Below are 26,181 nucleotides of genomic sequence, written 5' to 3'. Positions count from 1 at the left end.
CCGACCGCTTGCGGTGACGAGCGGTCACGGGCCCACCCCATGTCGCCTCTTCTATGTCAACGACAAGGCCACTGGGCAACGCATCCTAACTGACACAGGCGCACAGATCAGCATTCCACCAGCTACACGAATGGATCGCACCGCTACTGCCATACTGTGCATGGAACGCAGATTCCAGTATTTCGACAACGGTCTCTCACACTCAACCTGGGGCTACGAAGACCGTTCCGCTGGCTGATCATGATCGCCGACGTTCCTTCTGCCATTATCGGTGCTGATTTCCTCACCGACCATGACCTCATTGTCGACGTCAAGCGACAACGTTTCCTACACGCGACAAATTACCTCTCTGTGAAAGGCATTGCTGCGCCAGGAACCACAGATTTAGCCTCTCTTGTGCTACGGTTTGCAATGAATACTTCGCGGCTTTGCTACGAGAATACCCTGAGATCACCGCACCGCCTAATTGAAAAAAATCAGTGTGCCACGACGTACGTCATCACATCGTTACTGTCGGACCTCCTGCTTTCTCCGGCCACGTCGACTTGCTCCGGACAAGCTCAGGGTGTCACGTGCAGAATTTGAACATATGCTGAAATTGGGAATCATTCGCCCGTCCACAAGTAACTGGGCAGCTCCACTCCACATGTTGCCCAAGAAATCGGGTGACTGGAGGCCATGCTGAGACTACCGATCTCTGAACATTAAGACAATTGCGGATCGGTACCCGTTACCCAACATACAGGATTTGAGTGCCGCTCTGCACGGCGCCAACATCTTTTCGAAGATTGACCGTGTCTGCGCCTACCACCAAATTCCCGTGGCCGAATCAGACATACCCAAGACGGCTATTACAACACCATTCGGGATCTTCGAGTTTTTACGAATGCCATTCCGTCTCAGGAATGCCGCTCAATCCTTTCGACGTTTCATTGACACAGTCACGCGTTTTCTACCCTTTGTTTTCTGCTACGTCGACGACTTGTTCGTGGCCACCAAATCTGTGGACGTCTTTACGCACACAAAATACGTCTTTAAACACACAAAAGGACTGAACCAATATAGAAAACAGTTACATGCGACATGATGGCTGCTACGCGTTATAGTCAAGCAGTGACGTAGAGATCGCTGTCGGAGTCGATAAGGTTGCCGAGTTGAAGGCGTCGTGCGTAGACCGCGTCGATGCCGTAGCTCGGTGCTGGTCTGGCCGCGTGATGTCACGGGTTATACTCCGCGGCCGTTGATGTCGGAACTCTGCGCCCAAGGGACCCGCTCTACTGTTGACGGCCTCGGCCTATGCGTGTTCGTGGGCCGAACCCTGAGCGTACCCGTCTGCACACGGCGTCGAGGCTTGGCCTGTTCTCGTACACGGCCCCTGTTCTCGTACACGCTGTCTGTACACACGGTCGCTGTTCTCGTGCACGCTGTACACACGGTTCTCGTACACGCTGTCTCGAGGCCCGCCGCGCGCACGATCGCCATCCTCTTCGCCACGGCGCGGCACATACGTGATTCGCCCCCGCACGGCGCACACATTCAAAACGCCACGAAAGTCGTAATACAAGTCGCCACCGCATGGCGCACTGTTTTGTTTTTGCCTATTTGAAACGCGCGCACCATATATTATTACAATACCCCCTTTTCCAAGAAAGTTGTTCACAACTATTCTAAGATAGAAGCGTGGGATGAAAGAGTTTATGTACTGCACGCTTTCCAGTTTGTGCGGTTCAGTTTGTTGCTAAACGTTAAGCCCAAGTCTTGTAATTGCTCCTACGTTGTCCGAGCCTTTTATGTTTCGAACATAAATAGAATACTGGGCCCCTCGATACATTGCGACTTTGTCCCTTGCTGGTGAAGTCTGTGGATAGGTCGACATCGGTGCGAGATTGCGTGAGATGCAGCTTCGGTACTGGCAGAGGATCCACTTCGTCAACTTGGCCTTCGGTGGAGTTATTATCAATCTCTGTAAGAACTGACACCTGAGGAGTGTGAACCTAGGCTCACACTCCTCGTACTTCTTGAGCATATTAATATGAAATATCTTCTTTTTCCCGAACACGTCAATGACGTAATCCATGTCATTTCTTCACTCTATTACTAGGAATGGTCCTTTCCATTGCATTAGAAGTTTATTAGAGTCCGTAGGCAACAATATGAGAAGTTTTCGCCTGAACGCACTTTTCTAGGACGACTCTTCTTGTCGCAGTATGTTCTTTGCTTGGCGCGAGTGTTCTCTAATTGTTCGTGCGCGATCTTGCACGTCTCCTCCAGCCAATTCCGCAAGTCAAAGACATACGTGTATGTCGTCCGTGTGTCTCCGTCGAGTTCCTCATTCGTCCACAGCTCTCTTAATAATGTCAGCGGTCCTCGGACATGACGGCCATAGATAAGTTGAAAGGGAGAGAACCCGAGGCTTGTCTGTGGTACTTCTCGGTACGCAAAAAGCAGCGGGGCGAGGTACTTATCCTATGATCGGGGTCTCTCTCGGCACATTCTCCTTAACATCATCTTCAGGGTGCCATTGAATTTCTCGACTAGGCTATTCGCCATGGCATGGTATGGCGTCGTCTTGAGAAGCTTCACGGAGAGAAGCCGACTAACCTCTGTCATTAAGTCGGAGGTAAAGCTTGCTCCCTGGTAAGTGACTATTTCTTTGGGCAAACCAATGCGGGAAAACATTTCGATGAGCGCTTCTTCAACATGAACGGCATCAAGTGCAGGAAGTGCTACAGCATCCGGATACCTAGTTGCGAAATCAACTAAGGTCAGAACGTATCGGTTTCCCCGGTCTGACATTGTTGAAAAGGGGCCGATCAGATCCACTGCAACTCTTTCGAACGGTGTGCGGATAAGAGGCATGTTGCCCGAAAGAGCGACTCCTATTTTTCCTTTAGGTGTTGCTCGTTGGTATATGTCACATGATTTTACGAAGCGCTTTACGTCTCCGTGTAAATCTGGCAAGTAGAATTCTTGCAAAATACGATCGGTTGTTCTTTTGATCCCTCGATGCCCAGCCATGATGTTTTCATGGGTAACTTCGAAAATATTTCGTCGAAACGCCTTTGGAACTACCACCTGCCTAAATGCTCTACCTGTCGCAAGGCGATAACGACGGTAGAGCAATCTATTTTCTTCCACGAATTCATAGCTGTGACCTTTGCCAGATTTAGACACTTTGTTCACTTTAGTAAAAAGCGATTTCAACTCCGGGTCCTTCTGCTGTCCTTCAATGAGTTGCGCTTTGGTGATGTCACTCGACAAAACTTCTGGAACGCAGAAGGGACGCATCTTGTTTTGTTTTTGTTGCTGAGCTTTGGCTTTAGCCACGCTTGAAGCCTGTGGAGGGTTCATGGCCACGTTCTTTTCCTTCCACAACTCCTCCTCTTCCTCAGTCGCAACTGCTCGCTCCCAGTCAGAAATCATGATCGTATGGTCCTCTGATGCCTGGAAGGTTTCCTAAAACCACGTCGTACAGTGGGTGGTTCATACAAGCCACTTTTATATTGCCTGAAAAGTAAGGCGTTTTCACTTGTGCAATAGCTTCGGGGAGGCGACTAGTTGAACCATCAAGTGAAACAACATTGCTTGTTTTGCCCGTCAAGCACTCTTCAGGAATTAGTTCTCGCCTGACAGTTGCTGTATTGCAGCCTGTGTCTCGAAGCGCGCGAACCTGTCGTCCTAGCAATCGCCCTTCTTATACTGGCATCCCATCGCTTAGGAAAGGTACAGCGTTTTTTCTGTTCTCGTCGGCGTTACTTGAGGGGCTAGTTTGCTTTCGTGGGCACTTTGATGTTTTGCCCTGACGAGGTCCAGTCGTTTGTGCTTCTGTGAATGCACAGGAAGAAGTCGGTTTGTTGTCTGCGCGCTGACCTCTGCAATTTTCAGCTGTGTGCCCCAGCTTACTGCACAATTTGCACTTTACCATTTGTTTAGGCTGGCTGCGACAGTCGGGAGACGAATGACCAAATTGGTTGCAGAGCATGCACTTCACTTGCGGTTTCCGGGGTGCTTCATTAAGTTTCACACCGAAATCCTTCCCGGTATCGGGATCTTTTCGAATGTTTGGCAAATTCTGTGCTTCGAGGAAGCGATCAGTTAGCTTAGCAAGCTCGTCAAGTGATTTACCCCATCTCTCCTTCAAGAAGATAACTAGTTTCGGTTGGCAACAGCGTAGGAATTTCTCGGAGATTATATGATCACGTAATCCTTCGTACGTTGTTCACACGTTGGCCATGTCAATCTAGGTATAAAAATAAATTGCAATTCTTACGGCTAACTGCGTTCCAGTTTCGCCATCCACAGCTCTTGCCTTGCGAAACTTGTCTTGGTAACCCTGCGCCGTAAGTTGGAACCTCTGCAGCAATGCTTTCTTCACCTCCTGATAGTCCAATGAATCGGCGGCAATCATCCTACCGATAACAGTTAAAGCGTCGCCCGTGGTTGCTACTAGCTCAAATCTCTGCATGTATGCGTGCAAGTAATCGCGTTTTATGGGCAAAGCTCCTTATGCCATGGGTCTGTTCATCCTCCGTTTGTAGCGTTGTAGTAGCCACCTCTAGCTCGTGAGAAGCGCGCGTTCTGGTATGCAGTAAAAGAAGAAGACGAGGTTGACGAGTGACACTCTCGTGCGTGTTCGCCTGTGTGGCGTTCTTTCTTCTTTACTGCGTCTCGTGTATTCAACGACACCCGAAGACAACATTTCAGAACTAACGGGCCATGAGGCTCCCTCTTGGCACGCTTTCTCTTTAGCTCGGAGTCGCCAGATGGAAGGCAAGGCTGCGGAACGGAGGGCACGGAAGGCGGTGGCAGCGCGCGCTCGCAGACAGAATACTGAGGTGAGAGCCCGCGAGGCCGAACCTGCACGTCGACGCCGCGAAGCAGATTCCGCCGTTCGAGCCCGCGACGCCGAAGCTACTCGACAAGCTGCACGGATGCGGCGAGAAGACCCCGACGTTCGAGCCCGCGAGGCCGAAGCTGCTCGACAAGCTGTAGGGCTGCGGCGAGAAGACCCCGCCGTTCGAGGCCACGAGGTCGAAGCTGCTTGACAAGCTGCACGGCTGCGGCGCGAATCGGATCTCCAAAATGTGAAGGACCGTGAAGCGGCGAGAAAGCGCGCGTGCCGGCAGGCAGAGCCCGAGGCTGTGCGATCACGTGAAGTGGCTGCAAAACTTATCAGGCGGGCTCTGCCCGAAGGCGCCGACGCGCGCTTCCAGCGGGACTTCCTTGATAACAGTTTCAGCCATAGTTGCGGTGTGTGCAACATATTGTGGTTCTCAAACAATCTAGTCACAATATCTTCCATCAAGAAGGACCACGCTCGCGCAATGCCATCGCCGCGCTGCAGCGCGAGCTCGCTTCGCCCCACTCACGTTCGTTCACCACGTGGATATGCTGTGATTTTTTCATCAAAGAGAGGAGGTAGCTTTTGTGGGTTATGCGGTGATGAATTGCTGGGTACAGGCAGGACGTCATTAGCAGCTGCCGGTGCATTCCGAGCTCCTTCCTGAAGCTGTAGCTTTAGCTGGAGGATCTCACGCTGCCTCTCATCAACTAAGCGCGCATCTCCGCAGCTTCTTTCAGTGCCTCTCGTTCAGCAGCTCTCTCATCCCTTTGCTTTGCCTGCTGAGCCTCGATCCACCTGCTCAGTCCTGCGCCTGTCAGTCCGAGTTGAATACCTGCAGCGGTAAGCTTCACTAAGTCCACGTTGGAGTCCGAACATGTGCTGGTACACTAGCGAAACTGCCATCTTTCACTGTTACTGAGCGAATCCTGGCAGGCTTGCCAGTTCGTGATGTTTTGTTTGGTTCAGGATTCGCCCTAGGAAGAATGACGCAGCATGCAGGGGGACAAGATCAACCAAGACGTCTTTACACACACGAAAGGACTGAACGAATATAAAAAACAGTTACATGCGACATGACGGCTGCTACGCGAAATAGTCAAGCAGTGGCGTACAGTTTGCCGTCGGAGCCGATGAGGTTGCCGAGTTGAAGGCGTCGTGCGTCGACCGCGTCGATGCCGTAGCTCGGTGCTGGTCAGGCTGCATGAAGTCACGGGGTCTACTCCACGGCCGTTGATGTCGGAACTCTGCGCCCAAGGGTCCCGCTCCTCTGTTGACGGCCTCGGCCTATGCAAGTTCGTGGGCCGAACCCTGAGTGTGTCCTTCTGCACACAGCGTCGAGTCTTGGCCCGTTCTCGTACACGGTCCCTGGCTCAATGTTCCCGTGGCGGGAACGCTCCGTTACGTCGAGGCACCAGGAGGTCGGGCTGTGGTTTCTCCCATGGACCGGACGCCCAGCGAAGGAGATTCCAGCCTTGGAATACGAATCTCACGCACGGTCCACGCACCGCTCACGCTGTCTCGAGGCACGTCACGCACACGATAGCCGTCCTCTTCGCCACCGCACGGCACATACGTGATTCGCCCCTGAACGGCGCACACATTCAAGGGGCCACAAAAGTCGCAACACAAGTCGTCACCGCACGGCGCACTGTTTTGTTTTTGCCTATTTGAAACCCGCGCGCACCGAATATTATTACAAGGTGCCCTTGCAGGAGCAAACCAGCGTCTCTATGAGTGTCGAATCCCACTTATTATTGTCACTGCAAACGTATACCGAGTAGGCGCGCTAATTTTTCCTCTTGTTTGGTTTTAAATGTAAAGCATTTCTTAGCGAAATTCTGCGACTTTGAGCGTATCTATCTATCAATCTAGCTGCCTACGACTTTGTGCTCTCCTGGCCGTTTCGTTATTCATATGTATACGTAAATTGGTATGGCAAAACATGACCGTATTACGAACACAAACGACAGGTCATAACATGAAAATTATGATATGCATGTCATGAACAGCATGATTTACCTTCCACAGCCCTGAGGCTCTTGCAGCCGTTCCGTTAATTTCATATACACCAAAATTCATATGGCGTGGCAAGAGTTCATGACGAACATACTGACATGTCCTAACATGCAAATCATGAACGCATGTCATGTGCAGCATGATTTACATGACATGGCCTCGGAGTGCTCGCGGCCATTTAAATGAAGCGATATGTACGAAAACTGGTATGACAAGACATTTCGGTATGACGAACATAGCTGTCACGTGGTAACATGAAAATCATGAAATGCATGTCATGTACGACATGATTTACCTGCCACGCTCATGGCGCACTCGTGGTCGTTCCGCTAGATTGACATACACCAAAATTGGTATTGCGCGATATGACTGTGTGAAGAACATTAAGAACAGGTGGTAACATGAAAACAATGACATGCATGTCATGTATGTCTTCATTTACATGCCACACTCATGGTGCATTCGCGGTCGTTTCGCTAGCTTGATATGCACCAAAATTGGTATTGTGTGACGCGACTGTATGACGAACGCAAATAAGAGGTGGTAACGTGAAAATCATAAATATCCATCACATGTACGACATGATTTACATGCCCCGGTAATGGCGCACTCGTGGCCTTTCCGCTAGATTGATATACACCAAAATTGGTATTGCGCGATGTGACTGTATGAAGAACATGAATAACAGGTAGTAACATGTACACCATGTCATGCATGTCGTGTATGTCCTGATTTACATGCCACGCTCATGGTGCACTCGCGGCCGTTTCGCTTGCTTGATGTACACCAAAATTGGCATTGCGCGATGTGACTGTATGAAGAACATAAATAACAGGTGGTAACATGAAAGCCTCGAAATGCATGTCATGTATGGCATGATTTACATGCCATACTCATGGTGCACTGGTGGACATTTCGTTCGTTTGATATACACCAAAGTTGGTATTGCGCCATGTAACTGTATGAAGAACATAAACGACAGTTTCTAGCATGCGAATGATGGTATGCATGTTATCTACGGAAATAATTATATGACACTGCCATGCTGTGCTTCCGGCCGTCCTGTTAACTTGATATATAACAAAATTGGTATGGCATGACACGAGTGCGTGATGAACATAGTTGACAGGTCATGCATTGTATATACCAGAAAATATGTTGCATTATCATGGTAAATTCCAGATTGTGTATGTATGCGTGCATGGCAAATATGCGGTATATGGTAAACTAGATGCCGTGGCATGAATGATTCCGCTTGGCTCGAGGACCAACAAGGCGATGTATGCAGCTGTTTGCTGACTGCTTCACATTACATTGATTCCCACTGTCCGTGGGATCTGCCAGATTTTTTAGGTTTCTATTGCCGAGTGCATGATCGAGAGTGACGCGGCTGGTGTGACTGTGGGAATCCAAACTGAGGTAAGTTGAGGCATGCTCATAAGCTGCAGTATCTATTGCAGGGATGAAGTGCGTTAAGCGACTGTGTTTATTACAAAACTGTACTAAGGTCCGAACGTGCGCTTAACGTCCAACGATGTGAAACAATTCAAACTTTTCGTGTGTGACAGAGGATTGCTTCTGCTTTCCAGGACAGCTGCGTTACAGAGACTAATAGGTAGCAGGATGGCGTAACCACTGCGCCGTTTGGAAGCCATAGAGAGGTACTAGCAATGTCTACGGTATCATATCGTGGTACTCCGTGGTACAAAACAATCCGAACTAAGCTTGACTGTTTTGTGCTCATAGAAATGTGGCAGTTCACTCAAAACTGGCTCAATTTTTGTCATGGCAGCAATGATTACTTGCTTTTCAGGTCGACGATTCCTACACGGACACTTCTGATGATGATGGAGTCCACTGTCCCATGGAAATACACTCATAGGTAATTAAAGTCGCGAGTGCAGCATGAGCGTGGCATGTAAGTCATACCCTACTTGGCATGCATGTCACGATAGTCGTGTTAAACCTGTCATTCATGTGCGTCGTACAGTCATTTCACTCAATACCAATTTTGGTTTATCTGAGGCTAACGAACCAGCCGCGAGAGTATGATGACCGTGGCATGTAAATTATGCCCTACAGGACAGGGATGCCATGTTTGCCGTGTCGCCACCAGTCATTTATGTTCGTCATACGGTCACATCACACGATACTAATTTTGGTGTATATCAAGCTAACGAACTCGCCGTGAGAGTACGATGAGCGTGGCACGTAAATCATGCCCTACTTTACATGCATGCCACGATTCTCATGTTAACACCTGTCATTTATGTTCGTCATACAATTCTTTCACGCAATACCAATTTTTGTGCATATCAATCTAGCGAACCCGCCGCAAGTGCACCATGAGCGTAGTACGTAAGCCATTCTCTACCTGATATGCTTGTCATAATTTTCATGTTACCACCAGTTATTTATCTTCGTTACATAGTCACGCCACGCAATACCGAATGTGGTACATGTCAAGCTGGCGAAACGGCTGCGAGCACATTATGAGCATGGCAGGTATGTCATGCCGAACATGACGTGCGTGTCATCATTTCCATGTTATTACATATCCTTATGTTCGTCATACTGAATCCTCGTGTCATACCAGTTTTGGTACATATCCATTTAATTTGAACAGTCGTGAGCACCCCGAGACCATGTAACTTCATTTAAAGTGTCTTCATTCAGGTTAATGTTGTATCAGGTTAATGTTGTATCCACTAGGCCCAGTTTCCCCACTGTTTCCTCATGGCTGGCAGCACTTTGACGCAGTGTGTTCGACTGCACTGGCTCCCGTGTCCGCCAAGTTCAGGTGACCGTGCTTCCTCATTTGTGCGTAAGAAAAAAAATGGATGTTATATTTATAACATCACCATAATCTCAGAAATGTTGTGTTGTGCATGGAAAAGATAATAGTTGAAAAGGGGGCAAGGTACTGGTTCATTTTGAAAAAGCAGTTAGACCAGGGCGGCAAGATAAACAAAACAGTGTGTCTAGAGTCGACTTTTCTTCCCTTATTCCTAGCTCTAAACATTGTTCCAAAGATTGCACGTGCTGTAACGCTTTGAAGAATCCCGCAGCACCCTATAATTAAGTGCCTGAAAACTTATTTTGCATAGTGATTGTCACAGCACACAGGTGTGCATTATTTCTGCTAACAGCAGTCTGAAGTTTATGGCATTCGTACAATGAAAAATGTTGAGCTCATCAGTTTTTCCATTCATATTTCATAATGTTATGATTGATGTTTCATTATAAAGGGAGAAAAATGAGGGCCTGCAGAATAATATTAACGATGCGCCACTGACATGCACACCATAAAAGCGACAACAGCAAATCCCTCCCGAGACCAGCCATGTCGCATCACCTAATTTATCACCTGTCTGGACCAATATGAACACCACTGGCTCCACACACCAACTATACGAGTCAGCTTGGATCCTACACTGGAGCTGGATGACGACTAAGTGGGCTTTGATTGATTTGCGTTAGCCCTAGTGTTTTATAGACGGTATCGATGAAATAGAATTTATAGGGGTGTGCGTATAGTGAAATTTCATTTCGAATCGAATACTGCCGAAAGGTGGACAAAATATCAAATGTAGAATACGCAACATTTGTTGTAAATTGAAAGAAAGAACAAAGAAACTAAATCTGCTTATGTCCTCGAACATATAACGCGGTAAGTGACTGCTACCTAAAGCCTACCAATTATCATGCATAAACACAACCTGTTCCACATGACTGACTTGAGATTCTCTCGCCGTTACGTTAGTGTTTCCTGCAGTTGAAAACACGCGCTCACTGAGCTGCCGTTATTTATATATCTTATTTACACAAAACGTGTTACGGGAAGCCGAAGGAAAAATCAGGGAGCCTACGCTGCGTTGACAGCTTTATTACGCGCCTGTACGGCAGGTTTTTTTAAGCTTCTGTGGGCGCGCAGGCATGTTGATAGAAAAGCCGCCATTCCAGTCAGCAGCGGCACTGCTATCTTCCCAACGACTAATAGAGGGGGGTGCGGTAGATGGTCATTTTCCCCCCACTTCAGGTAACATGGCTTATCTGACAACAGTAATGTGCTTCATCGTCATGAGTTCTCCGGGCCCAAAAATCTTCGGGCTCCCGTTCACAGATGCGTTTTAACTGCGTGACAGAACCGTGGGAGTTTCTGAACGAGTGGTGCGCTGCACCAGTGAACGACCGCACAGCTTGAACAAATTTTCACTTGTGAAGCCGATCGCTGAGAGTTTCAGGGGTCAAATTCATGATGTTTTACGGCGCTTGAGGCATGCGCAACCAAACTACGCAAGAAGTCCGTGCCTTCGTTTCAGTAGCGAGGTTGTGAACAGCTTGATAGTGCGGAAATGACATAATCTCCTTTATAAACGAACATGCACTCGCTTTTCAACCAGGATATGGCTGAAAGTATAACCGAAAGGCCTGCTCTAACGACGTTAGTGTTAATTTCAGCCACCCCACCCTAACCATGTGGCACCGTTAGCCTTTGTCGTGTTTTAGACATTCGTTCTGTCTAATTATTCAAAACTTCGAATACTAGCTATTCGGGAGTCGAATCAAATTATTCGATTCGAATTCGAAACTCGAATATTTGCACACCCTTAAGAATTTCTGAACATAAGTTTGCTTACAGTCTATTAACATCATACACAGATACTTTTGAACAGAGCCCTTGCACTATATTGCAAGACTCAGATGGCATTAAAAAAGTAAACAGAAGCCACTGGTTGTATGGCATTAGTGTATGCTTGGATGATAAGCAAGATTGCCTACAGGAGCATAGCCCTCACACTAAAATAAATGACTGCACAGCCTTATGTAATTTTATGCATCAGTTAGAATTCACATTTTGCACATTCTTTTTCATACGGTGTGGATAGGGTAGAGGCTTGGCCTTCGAGTTATTACAACGTCTTTCACACATATCTGATGTTGCTCTTGAAACTTTTCCGCTCATACCTCTCCACTGCCTGCACTGTGAAGCTTCGGCACTATGAGAATTTCATCACAGCAAGAGCCGAGTGCCCTAACACACACACCTACACATGATGTGATGTCAACGTCTCGTTGGCGACAAGCCAAAGGGGAACATTGACTTGGCCACCGCATTGTTGTTTTCTGGATTGAGTGTTGCCTCCACCCTACGAATGAAGCGTTTCATGGGTCTCCAAGCAGTCATTGAGCAATCAATCTTTTGAAGTAAGGCATTTTTTCTGGATAGTTGGTTCATAAATGTAGAAGATCGTTTAAAGTGCACGATGTGTGGTATTTCTTGAAGGTACAACATTTATAAGAGTTTACAGATAGCAATTGCACTGATAATCTAACAGGCTGTGAAAATATGACAAGACAACGGGAGCATTACAATTCCAGAAGGTTCCATCTGAGATGTGACCATCTACGAAATTTATTTCCTTTGTCTTTCTTTTTCGATGAAGGAAGCCTTGATGACATCTTCCTGTTCTCGTTTTCGCCTTAGAAAGGAATTTAGTTTTTTCCAGCTGAGGAAAACAGCTGAAGTTGTCGCAGTTCTTGCATTGTAAGGCAAGATTACTGCCCGAGCCAGTGCGTATGAATTCCTTGTGTTCCTGCACGCATTCATTGAAGCAGCGGCCGGTTTGACTAATATACGACCAACCACAGGACAATAGAATTTAATAAATAATATTGACATGTATTTTGTGTACTCATTCTAGTGGTGCTTTGTGCATGAGCCTTGCTCGTTTTAAATGCGAAGCATTTCTTAGCGAACCTCTGGCACTTTGACCGTTTCTATCTACGTATCTATTGATCTATCTATCTATCTAGCCGCCTACGTCTGGATGCTCTCGTGATCGCCTCCTTAACTTGGTGTAGACCAAATTTTGCATGGGAGGGTAAGAGGATTTGACGAATTTGATTGCCGGGTCACGACATGAATAACGTGAAAATCCTGTCGCGTACGTCGTCAAACCCTTTCCACCGGACACGTGTGGAACATACCCGTTTACCACGGGCCGCGGTGTACGGGTATGCGCCACAGGTGATTGACGGTTTATATCTACCCAGGAACGGCGAGAACAGACATTGGTAGCTGAAATGCTAAAGCGTTGAGGAAAACCAACATCGGCAGCGTCGACTCAACCGAATGGAAAGAATGAAAATTAGGATCCCAGCAGAAATCGAACCCAAGCATTCTGCGTGGCAATCAGGTATTCTACCACTGAGCCACGCCAGGTCTATAAACTGGTTTGGAAAAACAGCCTACGCAGGCGTAATATCGGTGCAACGTCACTTGTGGTTGTGGTGCTGGCTATCTAATTTTACAAGAAAGCAATAAACACTACATGATACTCCTGCGATGTGTACTCCTACGATACAGGCCTGATATCAGATTAACGTCTGTAGTTCTAGTGTTGGCTCCCCTTTTATAGCCGTCTAATAAACATTACGCTTGTATTCCTATGATTCAGCAAGCTATATGGAAGCATTGCTCGACCCCGAAGGAATACATTAACGAAAGTTACATATAATATTCACATCACCGCACCGTAAAATGCACTTCGTCCACAAAAACGACGCGGTGCCCTCTTCATTTCTCACAAGGCTGGGCGATGGCTTCATGCTGACCGAGGATGATGCCAGATTGATTGACAGCCGCTTTGTAGACTAGGCTACGTAGGCCACATACGCCCAGGTAGTCTACGAATACGACAAACACCATCCGTTGATGTTGGTCTACGTAGCACTCTCCAGGCCTACCAGCCTCGACGGCCCATACCTCACCAACGCGAAGGGTGGCTTCAGGTTCCGACATGTCGCCGGCTCTGTCGACAGACAATTTGTCCACGAAATGACCGAGGCATCCACGAATTCGAACAGCTCTACTATACTACATACTTCACTACACATGGACCCCTCGTCACCACGATCACGACCGGATCCTATAACAACTCTTGACCAGCTGCTGGTGCTCACTGATCACGGTGACGATGCCCTTGTTCAAGAACTGTCAAGAACTTCTTGCACACATGCACACGGGTTCGTGAAACGTGCGTGCGTTCTCGGGACACGTATCAACACTACATATCAGCTTACCGCTTCTGAAGTTGGTAATACCCACGTTGCCATTGCCAGCATTACCCAACCGTACACAACTGGTTATGTAATATAACACATATGCGGCTCTTCAACATATATATGTGTGCGTATAAAATTTATACAAACCTTTAGCGTCATTTTGTAACGTGTCGCTCAATAAAAAAGTTACGCCACAGTCACCTACCCGCCGCATGCTTCGCATAACATCGACTCCCACGGTACGTGGGATCTGCCGAATTTTTTCCTTTAGTCAGCAGAGGGCACACTTTAAGTTTGCATGACACTAAAAACACAATGCAAATTCCGTGCCTTTCTGCTACCTTTTTGATGTTGTGTGATAGGCAATGCAAATATGCCATAACTTAACGTGGTTGTTGAATCAAGTGTTGCTGTTTCCTAACTGTAGATTCTATTTTCTGAAGTAGGCTTTCAGAAGTGCTGCGAATCAGTTGATCTGGGTAACCGGTCGACAGCAGGCACTGAGCCTGACTGTTGAAACTGGCTACAGCTTCGAAGGGTAGAGAGAGAGAAATGTAGCGGCTTGGGCTAGTTGGTAGGTCATGACAATTGTCGTGGCTACACCTGTGTGTGCAAAGGATTTCTGCAGGGTTGAGAGGAAGGTTGACAGTTTGCGCTCTTGTAATGCAACAGACATTTGTTAGACCTTGGGTTGTACGACCAGCAAACGAGCGTGTCCGTTTAATGCAGTTTAAAATCTAGAAACTGGGTGTAGTTCAGCTTGGTCAACAAACTGTTCGAAGTACGGAGTACAGCGATGTTTAGACACGAGGTTGAACTCCGGGTGCTCTGTAATGCATCCTTCAGGATGCGTAGCAGTGACAGGTTCTCGCATCTCTCGACAGCAGAAGCACTCCTCCTCGCTGACGTTTTCGAGTACCAGACAATGTTCGCAGTTGCACCTGAAACAGCACCAAACAAGCGCTCAAAAATTTCATGTTAGGCTGCGTTCATAAGATAGTGCACGCAATACATAGCTGCTGGAGGCGTCTTTTTGCCTAAGGTATCGTTGGTCGGGAGCTGCGCATGACAAGGTAAGAGGGATCATTTTGTCGAAGTGGAGTCCGATTAAGGTCTAATTCTTTGATCAAAATTTAAATAGCTTCCTTGCGGTGTCAATCGTAATAAATAAGTTCTGTGCTGGTCCGGGTGAGTTGGTGTCGTTTGACGTACAATACAGGTGTCGCAAGGCGGGCTTTTGACAGCTATCGAGTCCAATCGGAATCGATTTTTTTAATCGCGACCGGCTACGGGTGCGGTTCCTATCGCGGCTCGAATGCTTTCGAAAGTGAACCGTGTGACGAAACATTCATCGCGAATGGCGCATTCGTAGACAGGACGGCGTAGACACCGCTGCAGACTGGGCTCAATAACATGGCCCTGATACTGCATAAATAAGAAGCCGCAGGAGAGACTGCACTGCGCACGCGGACGGAATTCCGGCTTTAGAGGTAAACCCTCGCTTCGTCGCGTTCACGCACAATGCTACTTCCGACGCACTTAGCAAAAGCATCATTTCTTTTTCCTGAACGGAAGAAATACGTGCGCAGTTAAACGTTTCAGCACTTACCAGTCAGTACCGGTGAGTCGCGAATGAAGCTCTTCACCGACGATGTCGCTTGGCTGACTGGCCGCCTTGGCTTCCGTCGACGAAAACGAGACTTCGCTCTTCGACGACGTGCGCTGTAATACTAGCCGCGCGAGCTCGACGAAGCATATCGCGCTCCACTTCGCTGAAGTAGCTGAAATGGAAACCCGTTTCCCTTGCGAGGTCTTCGTTACAAGGTTCAGCGGGTTCACTCTACGCCGCTATCCATCGTAGCCATGATCTCAGAAAACACGGAATCAGCCATGAACCAGCAGTAGCGGCCGCTTACGCATGCGGTCAGATATCATGGCGCCCTCTGATTCGCTGATAGCCGTGAAATCAATGACGAAACAGGTCCAGCGCGAGATTTGAGGCGAGAGAAATTTAGGAAGAGATATTTGGTCATTGATTACAAATTTCTCCACTAATAAATCATCTTTTTGCACCGAAGAAAACCCTGCACGCATTCTCGAATGCCCCTCTCTCGTCCCGTGTCGACTTCGTGTTGATCTTTAGTGTCCCTTTAAGAATATATTGATTATTCTGGAGCGTTGTGTGCGAAATTATTTGCAATTAGGTCACTTAGAAAGGGGCAAGAACTTGATACAAAACGTACCTTGCAGCCCAAATAGGATGCAATGAGTGCGATAGCAATCAATTAGAGTATCGTAAGAAGTAAGGCTAGCAGCAGACTCCTGTACCATCCAACCTGGCGTAACTAAAGAAAACACCGGTGTAAGGAAACGCGGCCGTTCCAGCGAGAGAAGTGACCTTAGTATGTCTGTCACTTCATAAAAAACAGTGTGCTGATAACAGCACGTACAAACGCACAAGCCCTCTGCTGATTCCTGCAAACACAACAGCCCGAGAGCGCCCGGGTGCACAAAGGGTGGAGCCAAGCAGCCCTCATCTCCAGCGCCACGTACACCTTCCGCACAATAAGTGATGGCCAGCGTGTTTTCGCCCTGCTAGACAAGCGTTCGTCGGTTGCGCGTACACGCATTCGCTCGCACACAAAACATATGACGTGCGAGAGGAAGTTATCGATTTGGAGTTTTTAGAAAACTTTTCATCACAATCGTCCACCTTCCTGACTCCTTCCTTTTTTTGAAGTCACATTGTTGTTTCTTGTTGCGGATTTATTAGCTGATGTTGATGTCGATGCATTTTGCTGCAGTGTACAAATAGGCTGAACAGCGATGGCAGATGTAGGGGTATCGGTTGACTGGGATTGGTGGCATTTCTTTATAATGTAATGAACAGCAGAAGCGTTTAGAAGCACACAGTTGAAGAGTCATGTTGTGCAATGCACTGAGAATATTACAGCGTTGTGAGACTGATGCATGAATTTAACGCCAATAAACTTCCCGATATTGTTCAAAAGCGCAAGCACCAAAAGCTGAAGGCAACGTACTACCTAGGCTCAACAAAGCCACCGCACAAGCCAAGTATATGCCATCCGGGTAAAGACAATCTGGTACTCGTCCTGAATACGCATCTTTCATAACCAAGTCAAATCAACTACAGAGGAGAATAAATGCTAGCAGTTCAAAGAATTATCGCCCAATTATTTAACGTGACTAAGTTTAAATCAAGAACCGAAAACGTTTCTAATTACGATAGACCACTTGGCTATACATCTTCCTTCGTTTGTAAAGTTTACAAAGCCTTTCATCAGATCCATTTGATTCAGTCTTGCAGGAAGAAACCATGGCTTTGTTTTGAGCTATCCATTAAACCTACATTCCCTGCAACGAGAACGCAAGTAAACACATGAATCTTGCAACGATTATAAGGATTTCTTTAAAGTGGGAGTAAACGACCTCCGACTGTTTTTTTAACACAAAAGTGTCTTATGCCGGGGTCCACCACGGTTCCACTGACGCATTTCGATCACGGATATGACGTTGTATAATATTGCCATGCCCACTTGTTGTTTTATTTTGATGTATTCGGGTTTGACCAGCAAGGACGGTTATCAACGCTCGACGCTGCCCGCGAAGCAGTGTTGGAGAAGCTTCGCGATTGTAGTATATCGTTTTGTTAAGATTGCGCGCCGCACAAGAATGTTCCAGCTTTGTCGAGAGCTAACGCCGCCACCAGCGATATCGCTGGACGGTTTGATAGCGCCTGTATAAAAGCCGGCGCACTTCACCGCTTGTCAGTTGATCAACGGCTGACGCCCAGTTCGTCGCTAATAATGTACAGCTTGTATTGCTGTGGTCTGAGTTATCTTTTCCCGGCCACAACTTCGGCCTAATAAAGAGTTTCATCTTGACCACGCCAGCTCTTGTCTTCGTCGACGTCACGACCCCGTGGCATCTGGTGGAGGTGCTGCTTCATGAACCGGACGCCACCGCGGGGCGCTGACCCAAGCCCAAGCTGCGAAGAAGACGACGCTAAAGACAACCAGGATCCTCGAACCAGCCGCCGGCAGAAGGGACTACACTGAGAGTACGGGCTCCTCTCCGAAAACACCAGGTAGCCCAAGACCGTCACATCGACCGCCGAGACGATGACAGCCCCCCTCAACCTACAGCGGTAGTGATGAAACAGCCAAGGGAGCCACCGACTTTCCGTGGATCGCCGTTTGAAGAACCGGGGAGCTGGCTGGAGACGTACGAGCGTGTCGCCACCTTCAACCACTAGGACACTGAAGAGAAGCTGCGCCACGTCTACTTCTACTTAGAAGACGCCGCGAAGACGTGGTTCGAATACCATGAATCGAGCCTTCAATGCTGGGACCTCTTTCTGAGGACGTTCCTTAATACCTTCGCGAGCATCGTCCGCAAGGACAAGGCTGGTGCTTTGCTGGAGACAAGAGCGCAGCTACCGAATGAGACGGTCACTATCTACATGGAAGAGATGACGCGACTTTTCCGCCTGGCTTATGCTGCCATGCCCGAGGAACAAAAAGGTCTTCTTCGTTATGTGGGCAGTGAAACAAGACCTCTTTGCAGGATTGGTGCGGAACCCACCGAAAACTGTCACCGAATTCCCAAAGGAGGCTACGACAATTGAAAAGTCCCTCGGGATTAGGACGAAGCAATACAACCGCTCAACCCTGTCGACAGGCTACACCGAAGCGCACTCGCTAGGCACCGACGACCTACGGGAAACCATGAGAGCGATAGTGCCTGAGGAGCTGCGCAAGCTCTTGCCTTCAGCGCAGCCTCAAGTGGATTCGATCGCCGACATAGTCCGCGAGGAAATCCAGCACTCGCTGGGCACCCCCGATTCAGCGCAGCCGCGGCTGCAAGCAATGAACTATGCAGCCCGACGCAACGCCCCCGCTCCTCGTCCACGTCAAGAAGCCGCGCCGCCGCAGCAGTTCTGCCGCCAGACGCCGCCGCCGCCATCACCACCAACGCCCTACCGTCCTCCTGTCGCCCAGCGCTATAACCCGCGCTACGCCCCAAGGAAGACCGACGTTTGGCGCGAAGCTGACAACCGCCCGCTCTGCTACAACTGCGGGGAGGTCGGCCACACGTACTGCCGCTGAAAGTACCGTCAGATGGGGCTACGCGGATTCGCCGTCAACGCGGCGCGCCCGAAGCCAGGCGAACTGCCTCGCGACATCGACGACGACCTCACCGGAACACAGTGGCAAGAGCGACGACCTTCCCGCTCGCCATCGACCGGCCGCTACTTGTCACCGCACCGTCGGCAGTACACTGGCCCAAACCGGGGCCGGTCGCCTAGACCGTATACGGAAAACCAAGGACAGCAACCGATGGAGGTGCGGTTGCTGAAGGACGAGATGCTGAAGATCCTCCGCCGTCGACGATGACGCTGCGACGAAGTTCGGAGCCCCCGCCGCACGCCGAACAACGTCCTGAAGAGGAAACTATGCGACCGGAAGCAGACCTGACGACGCAACGCGGAAGCAGCGGTGCAAACCGACGTAGCCGTGACGTTATCATGACGACGGACTAGCGACCTCGGCGTTCTCATCGACGGCCACAACGTCACCGCTTTCGTCGATACTGGAGCAGACTATTCCATCATCAGTGGGCCGTTCCCAGCAAAATTGACGAAAGTTAGGACTGCTTGGGAAGGCCCCGAGATCCGGACCGCTGCAGGCCATCTGATAACGCCAATTGGTGTCTGCACGGCGAGAGTTACCATCAATAACCGGACTTATCCTGCGAGCTTTGTAATCCTACAAAACTGCTCCGGAGATGGACTTCCTAAGTGACCTCGGCGCCGTCAACTACCTGAGGTCTGAGTCGATAACACTAACCTCAGACAAAGCGCTCCCGCTCCACGCGACGCCAGGGAACCATGCATTGAATGTGATTGCAGAGCAGGTGGGCGTTCCGCCGCGCTCGAGCGTCATTATTTCCGTCTGCCCCGAAAAACCTGCGAACCTTGAAGGCGTCATTGAGGGCAATCAGCACCTTCTCCTGAACCGTCAAATTTGCGGCCAACGAGGTATAGCCGAGCTGCGTGACGGTAAAGCAAAGGTAGTGCTGACAAACTTCAGCCACGACTATAGGCAGCTCAACATTGGTACGACGGTTGCCTACATCGACGAATGTGTAGCCACCAGCGATGCTTTCGCCCTCTTCGATGCTGCCGAACCTGATCCGACGAATAGAGGTCCCGAACCGAATTTTGACGTCAACCCGAGCCTTCCGAAGGTCAAGCAAGACCAGATCAAATCCCTGCTCCTGCAATACAAGGACTGTTTCTCGTCGTCATCGCGGGTCCGACAAACGCCCCTTTCGAAGCACCGCAATATAACAGAAAAAATTCTCGACCACTCCGTCAGAGCCCCTACAGAGCTTCGACTCGAGAGTGCGACGCGATACAGAAACAAGTCGACGAGATGCTACGCGACAACATCATCCAGCCGTCCAAGAGTCTATTGGCAGACCGAACTAGACGAAAGAGACCCAGAAAAGACCGCTTGTATAACACTCGACGGCCTCTTTGAGTTGAAGGTCATGCATTTCGGTCTTTGCTCGGCACCTGCGACGTTCCAGCGTGTCATGGACACCGTACTGGCCGGATTGAAGTGGCAGGCGTGCCTTATGTACTTGGACGACGTCGTCATGTTTTCCTCGACCTTCGACGAGCATCTCCGGCGGCTTGAGGCAGTACTTCAAGCAATCAAGACCTCTGGACTGACCCTAAAGCAAGAAAAGTGCCGATTCGCGTACGACGAGCTCTTGCTTCTGGGCCATGTGACCCAGAAACAAGAGTTTCTGCCGTCGCCGACTTCGCGCCATTCACCGACATGAAGGCCGTGCGCCGATTTCTCGGCTTATGCGCCTATTACAGACGCTTTGTCAAAAAATTTTTCACTGATCGCCGAACCACTGAGGCTTTTCACGAAGACTAACGTGGAATTCATGTGGGAAACGGCGCAAGTGCAAGCCTTCCAAGAACCTAACCGACGCCTGCACACGCCACCCATACTTGCGCATTTCGACGATTGCGTGAATACGGAAATACACACCGACGCAAGCAGCGTAGGACTCGGTGCCGTCCTTTTGCAAAAGACTGACGGGCTTGAAAGGGTTATCAGTTATGCTAGCCGATCGCCATCCAAGGCAGAAGCCAATATTCCACAACAGAAATGGAATGCCTTGCCATCCTCTGGGCTACGTCAAAGTTTCGCCCCTACCTCTATGGCACGCCCTTGAAAGTTGTCAGTGACCATCGCGCCTTTTGTTGGCTAGCTAACTTGAAGGACCCTTCAGGTCATCTCGCACGATGGAGTCTGAGGCTTCAAGAATTCGACATTACCGTCGTGTACAAGTCCGGACGAAAACACTCTGACGCCGACTGCCTGTATTGCGCCCCCGTCGACACGCCGGCGCAAGACGACGAGGATGACTGCTTCCTCGGAACTATAAGTGCCGATGACTTCGCCGAAAGGCAACGAGTCGACGCGGAACTGGGGGGCCTTATGGAGTACCTCGAGTGCAAGACCGCCGTTGTTCCGAAGGTATTCAAGCGAGGGCTGCCGTCGTTTTTCTTACGGAACGGCATTCTCCCGAAGAAGAACTTGCCACTTCGAACCGACCACCTTCTCGTCGTGCCCTCATTATTGCGACCCGAAGTCCTCCAGGCCCTACACGACGACCGACGGCTGGACACCTCGGTGTTTCCCGCACGCTTGCCAGAATAAAGGAAAACTACTGGGCACGCCTTGCTGCCGACGTCACCCACTACGTTAAGTCTTGCCGAGATTGCCAGCGATGGAAGACACCACCGACTAGGCCAGCGGGACTTCTGCAGCCAATCGAACCACCTCACCGGCCGTTCCCGACGTCGACTTCCCGCCACAAGTGGATCGTCGTAGCAACTGACTACCTCACCCGCTACGCCGAGACAAACGCCTTGCGCAAAGGCAGTGCCGCCGAGGTAGGCATGTTCTTCGTGGAGAACATCGTCTTGCGTCATGGCGCCCCAGAGGTACCGCCTTTACTGCGGACCTAACTCAGGCGATCTTCAAATACAGCGAGACGAGCCACCACCGCACCACCGCCTACCACCCGCAGACCAATGGGCTCACCGAACGTCTAAATCAGACCATCGCCGACATGCTGGCCATGTACGTCGACGTTGAGCACGAGACGTGGGACGCCGTCCTTCCGTACATGACCTTCGCTTACAACACGGCCGTCCAAGAAACGACGCAGATGACGCCGTACAAGTTGGTCTACGGAAGGAGCCCGGCGACGACACTGGACGCCATGTTACCGAATGTCACCGACGAAGAAAACCTCGACGCCGCCACTTACTTACAACGTGCCGAAGAAGCTCGACAGCTCGCCCGCCTGCGCATCAAGACCCAGCAGTACACCGACAGCCGTCGCTGCAATCTTCGACGACGCTTCGTGGAATACCACCCCGACGACCGCGTTTCGATCTGGACGCCGACACGCCGACGTGGGCTTAGCGAAAAACTCCTTCGGCAATACTTCCGGCCATACAAGGTTCGTCGACGTCTCCGCGCTCTTGGCTACGAGGTCACCCCGGACGGCATTACGAACTCCCAGCGACGCCGCGCACGACATGAAATCGGCCATGTCGTGCGCCTTAACACGTTTTTTGCGCGTTTGGGAACCTGGGCACTACACTTTTTCCTTTGTTATTGTAATTTATTTAGGTATGGACTTGTTGTTTTTTTGTTTAATGTTTCACAAGCATCGGGACGATGCTTTTTCATAGTGGGGCAGTGCCACGCCCACTTGTTGTTTTTATTTTGATGCACTGGGGTTTGACCAGCAAGGACGGTTATCAACGCTCGACGCTGTCCGCGAAGCAGTGTTCGAGAAGCTCGCGATTGTAGTATATCGTTTTCTTAAGATTGCGCGCCGCACGCGAATGTTCCAGCTTTGTCGAGAGATAACGCCGCCACCAGCGATATCGCCGGAAAGTTCGATAGCGCCTGTACAAAGCCGACGCGCTTGACCGCTTGGCAGTTGTTCGACGGCCGCCACCCAGTTCGTCGCTATCAGTGTACAGCGTGTATTGCTGTACACTACCGGCCACAAGTTCGGCCAAATAAACTTTCATCTTGACCACGCCAGCTGTTGTCTTCGTCGACGTCATGGCCCCGTGACAATATAAAGACTAATATACGCCAAAGAAAAAACTAGAAGAAAAAGTTCCGTCTCCGGGAGTCGAACTTACGACCTCATCAACCCCAGCGTGCAGCGCGAAACGACTCCGCTACAGACGGCACGTTCTTCGTCACACTAACGACGTGTTATTTTATCTACACCATTTGCCGGTGGCTGTACTCGGAGATCGGGGTACATCAGCGTGTTTTCGTTATCACTAGCGAGATGGCGCGAATAGCTCGAAGGGCGTAGAGTCACTGGAACATCAGAGTACCGCAAAGGTAGGCTGCACGCGGGAAACATTGGGCGGCGGCGGCCATATCCCTTCCAGACCGCTCGGCGCGTTGCTAGCGTGGGTTGAGAAGTGACCGACCTTTTAGCCTCGGTGCCATGTTACGCTCGGCGGAACGGCATTATGTGTGTGTGTTTCTTTAAGAGAATATTAGAAGTGATTTCGAGTCATCGACAGGTATGGATCGACTGCGCGGTTAGCGGTGTAACTAACGAAACGTACGGCGAATGTTGCCATGTGCTCGCGAACTCTCTTCATGGCTTTATCGGTCTCTTTTCGTGTCACGCCCGGGTGTGTTCGCTAGGTCCGGAGCTGTAAACATAGTTGCATTAGCGCAGTGACATCGTGCGAGATGCCATTTTCTTCAACATTTGGTGAATCTTGACTGTTTGCGTTAGTTTTGCAGTCGGTGTTCAGGTTCACTGCGCTCGAGAACGTTATCGAACAACATCGAGAACATTCAACATTGCGTCGTTCGACTGATCGCTGACGCATAGCTTACTTGCGCACCATGCTTGCTGTTCAACTGGTTGGTATGTGTAATGGAAGTTGTGTGTGTACGGTAATTGGAAGTTGTGCGCGACATATTTATGTCTTGATTCGGAACGCCAGCAGCCCAACGCACGGGCGAATCGACGTGCGATAGGTAAGGTGCATCTTATCTTGCGATACGTAGAAAATAGGCCATCAAAAATGATTGACATCACTACTTGATTGTTTCATTTCCTATTTCTTGTCTCCTTAATATTCCCAACGTTGCAATGAATTTGCAAATATTTTGCTGTGTTCCGACAAACAGTTTTTTTTTTCGTTGCCAGCGCGTGAACAGCTGAGGTTTGGTTTCTGCACGGCTGCACTTTTTTTTTCGTAATGCACTCTGATTAAAACTTCCTCAGCACGGTGCTTTATGTTCTTTTGATCAGAAATAGCATATCCCGGAATTTTTAAAGCGCATGCTACTGCAACACAGTATATATATAGACCTAGGGCTCGCATAAAATCGACTCCCTCAATGTGTGGGATCTGCTTTTTTTTTTTTTTGCTGCGACCATTTCTCACCCACTAGACAGTATTTAAGGGTACGCTCGGCGCGATGCAGCATTAGTAGCATTTTTTGCAACAAATTTTAAAATACGCTTGATACATTGCCTTATACCAAGTTTATCAACAGAGCTCCGCTCTTCTGTTTTGCACAATGGCAAATGATCATGCCACAATTGCCTTCAACAGTTATTCAACAGCAAACAGTTATTATTTTGATAAATCTTCGATTTCGCTCTCGTGGGTGACACGCTGATAACTCGGATAGCATGCGTAATCTGTTCAACAGATCGATATAAACAGCCGAGCAAAAAAGGTATGTAGTTTTCAATATCGCTGACCATAGCGAACCGAAAAGGTGAAGTATCCTGTCGCATAAGATCTTTTCCAGCAAAATTAGTGTACTTCACTGCAGGAAGGAGTGTTATTCGAGGGGGGCGAGTTCATTCCGACCAACTGTGCAGCCGCGTAGAACGGCGCTCTTTGATATTAATTTTTCCCACACGGCATGCAAAAATAAACGAGATTCCCAGAGTAGCTCACCAGTAACGTTGGATTGCTGGTGAGCTACTCTCGTTTGGCATCTGCATGCAGTGGCGTAGCCAGGGGGTGCCACACCGGGCCCGTGCCTCCCCCCCCCCCCCCCCCGAATTTTTTCCCGTGGCATACATAGCATAAAATGACACTCGATCGACCACATCTGCCTGACAGGCCCCCACTTCAGATCAAGAAGGTGCCCTCCCCCCTCCCGAAAAAAAATGTCTGCTTACGCCCCTGTCTGCACGACGCGTTTAAGAAAGCGACGAAGAACTTCTGGGGACCGTGGTACTGCTAAATGTCCGGCCACGATCTGCATTGATCGCGTCTGCACCCAAAGCGCTTGGAAGGGCTATGGCGGCGAGAGGTCACGTGATGCGAGTAAGACAATCGCGTCGGCGTCGGCGCGCGGAAAACAGATGCGATACTCTGAAATTTTTCTAGCGACTCTAGAAGGGCGCGCTTTAAAGGTCGTCGCCTCACGCGTTGAGATGAGCGTGCGCCTCTACAGGGCGTGGTCGCTTGTCTTGTACGTCTTGAGCTCTCACCGCAAGTTCGCGTTCAAGCTACAGAGGGCACGAAGGTCACTTCGCTCACTGCAGCGGCCGCTTTCGCGAAAGGAGAGCGCTGCTCACAAACAAATAAGTTACAACTGTGACAGTTAAAATAATAAAAGCTGGTGACATTTGGAAACTGAAAACTCTGCAATGCTACAAGAGTGATATGCTAGGAAGAATAGATTCATTTCTAACCCTCGCAGATCTACAAGAAAATAAAAGTACATATTCATATCGCCGTCAGGCCCCATGGCGAATCCCTTTTTCGCGTACTAATTATGGACAACAGCGCCTTTGTCATACACTGCCTTCCCTGATTAATCATTTCAACAAACAAAGTGTTGATGTGTTACCGTTAACAAAAATAAAATGTTGGACTTGTTCCTGTAGCGGCTCAATGACAGCATGTGTTTGGAAGGAAAAAATCACAGCGGTTTTTTTTTACATGCTGCTGCTATTGTACTTTTCTTTCTATGTTATAAAAAAGTGTTTCTCGGTTGTACTTTGTAGTTGCTGTATACTTGTTTCATTTATACACTTCCCTTCCTTTCATCCCATGTTCATGTTATATTCAGTTGAAATGTTATTATTTCTTTATGCTTTATACTTTGTAACATTCC

Source organism: Rhipicephalus sanguineus, chromosome 2 (assembly GCF_013339695.2).
Source record: "Rhipicephalus sanguineus isolate Rsan-2018 chromosome 2, BIME_Rsan_1.4, whole genome shotgun sequence".
Classification (NCBI taxonomy): Eukaryota; Metazoa; Arthropoda; class Arachnida; order Ixodida; family Ixodidae; genus Rhipicephalus; species Rhipicephalus sanguineus.
Note: the sequence above shows the minus strand (reverse complement) of the source record.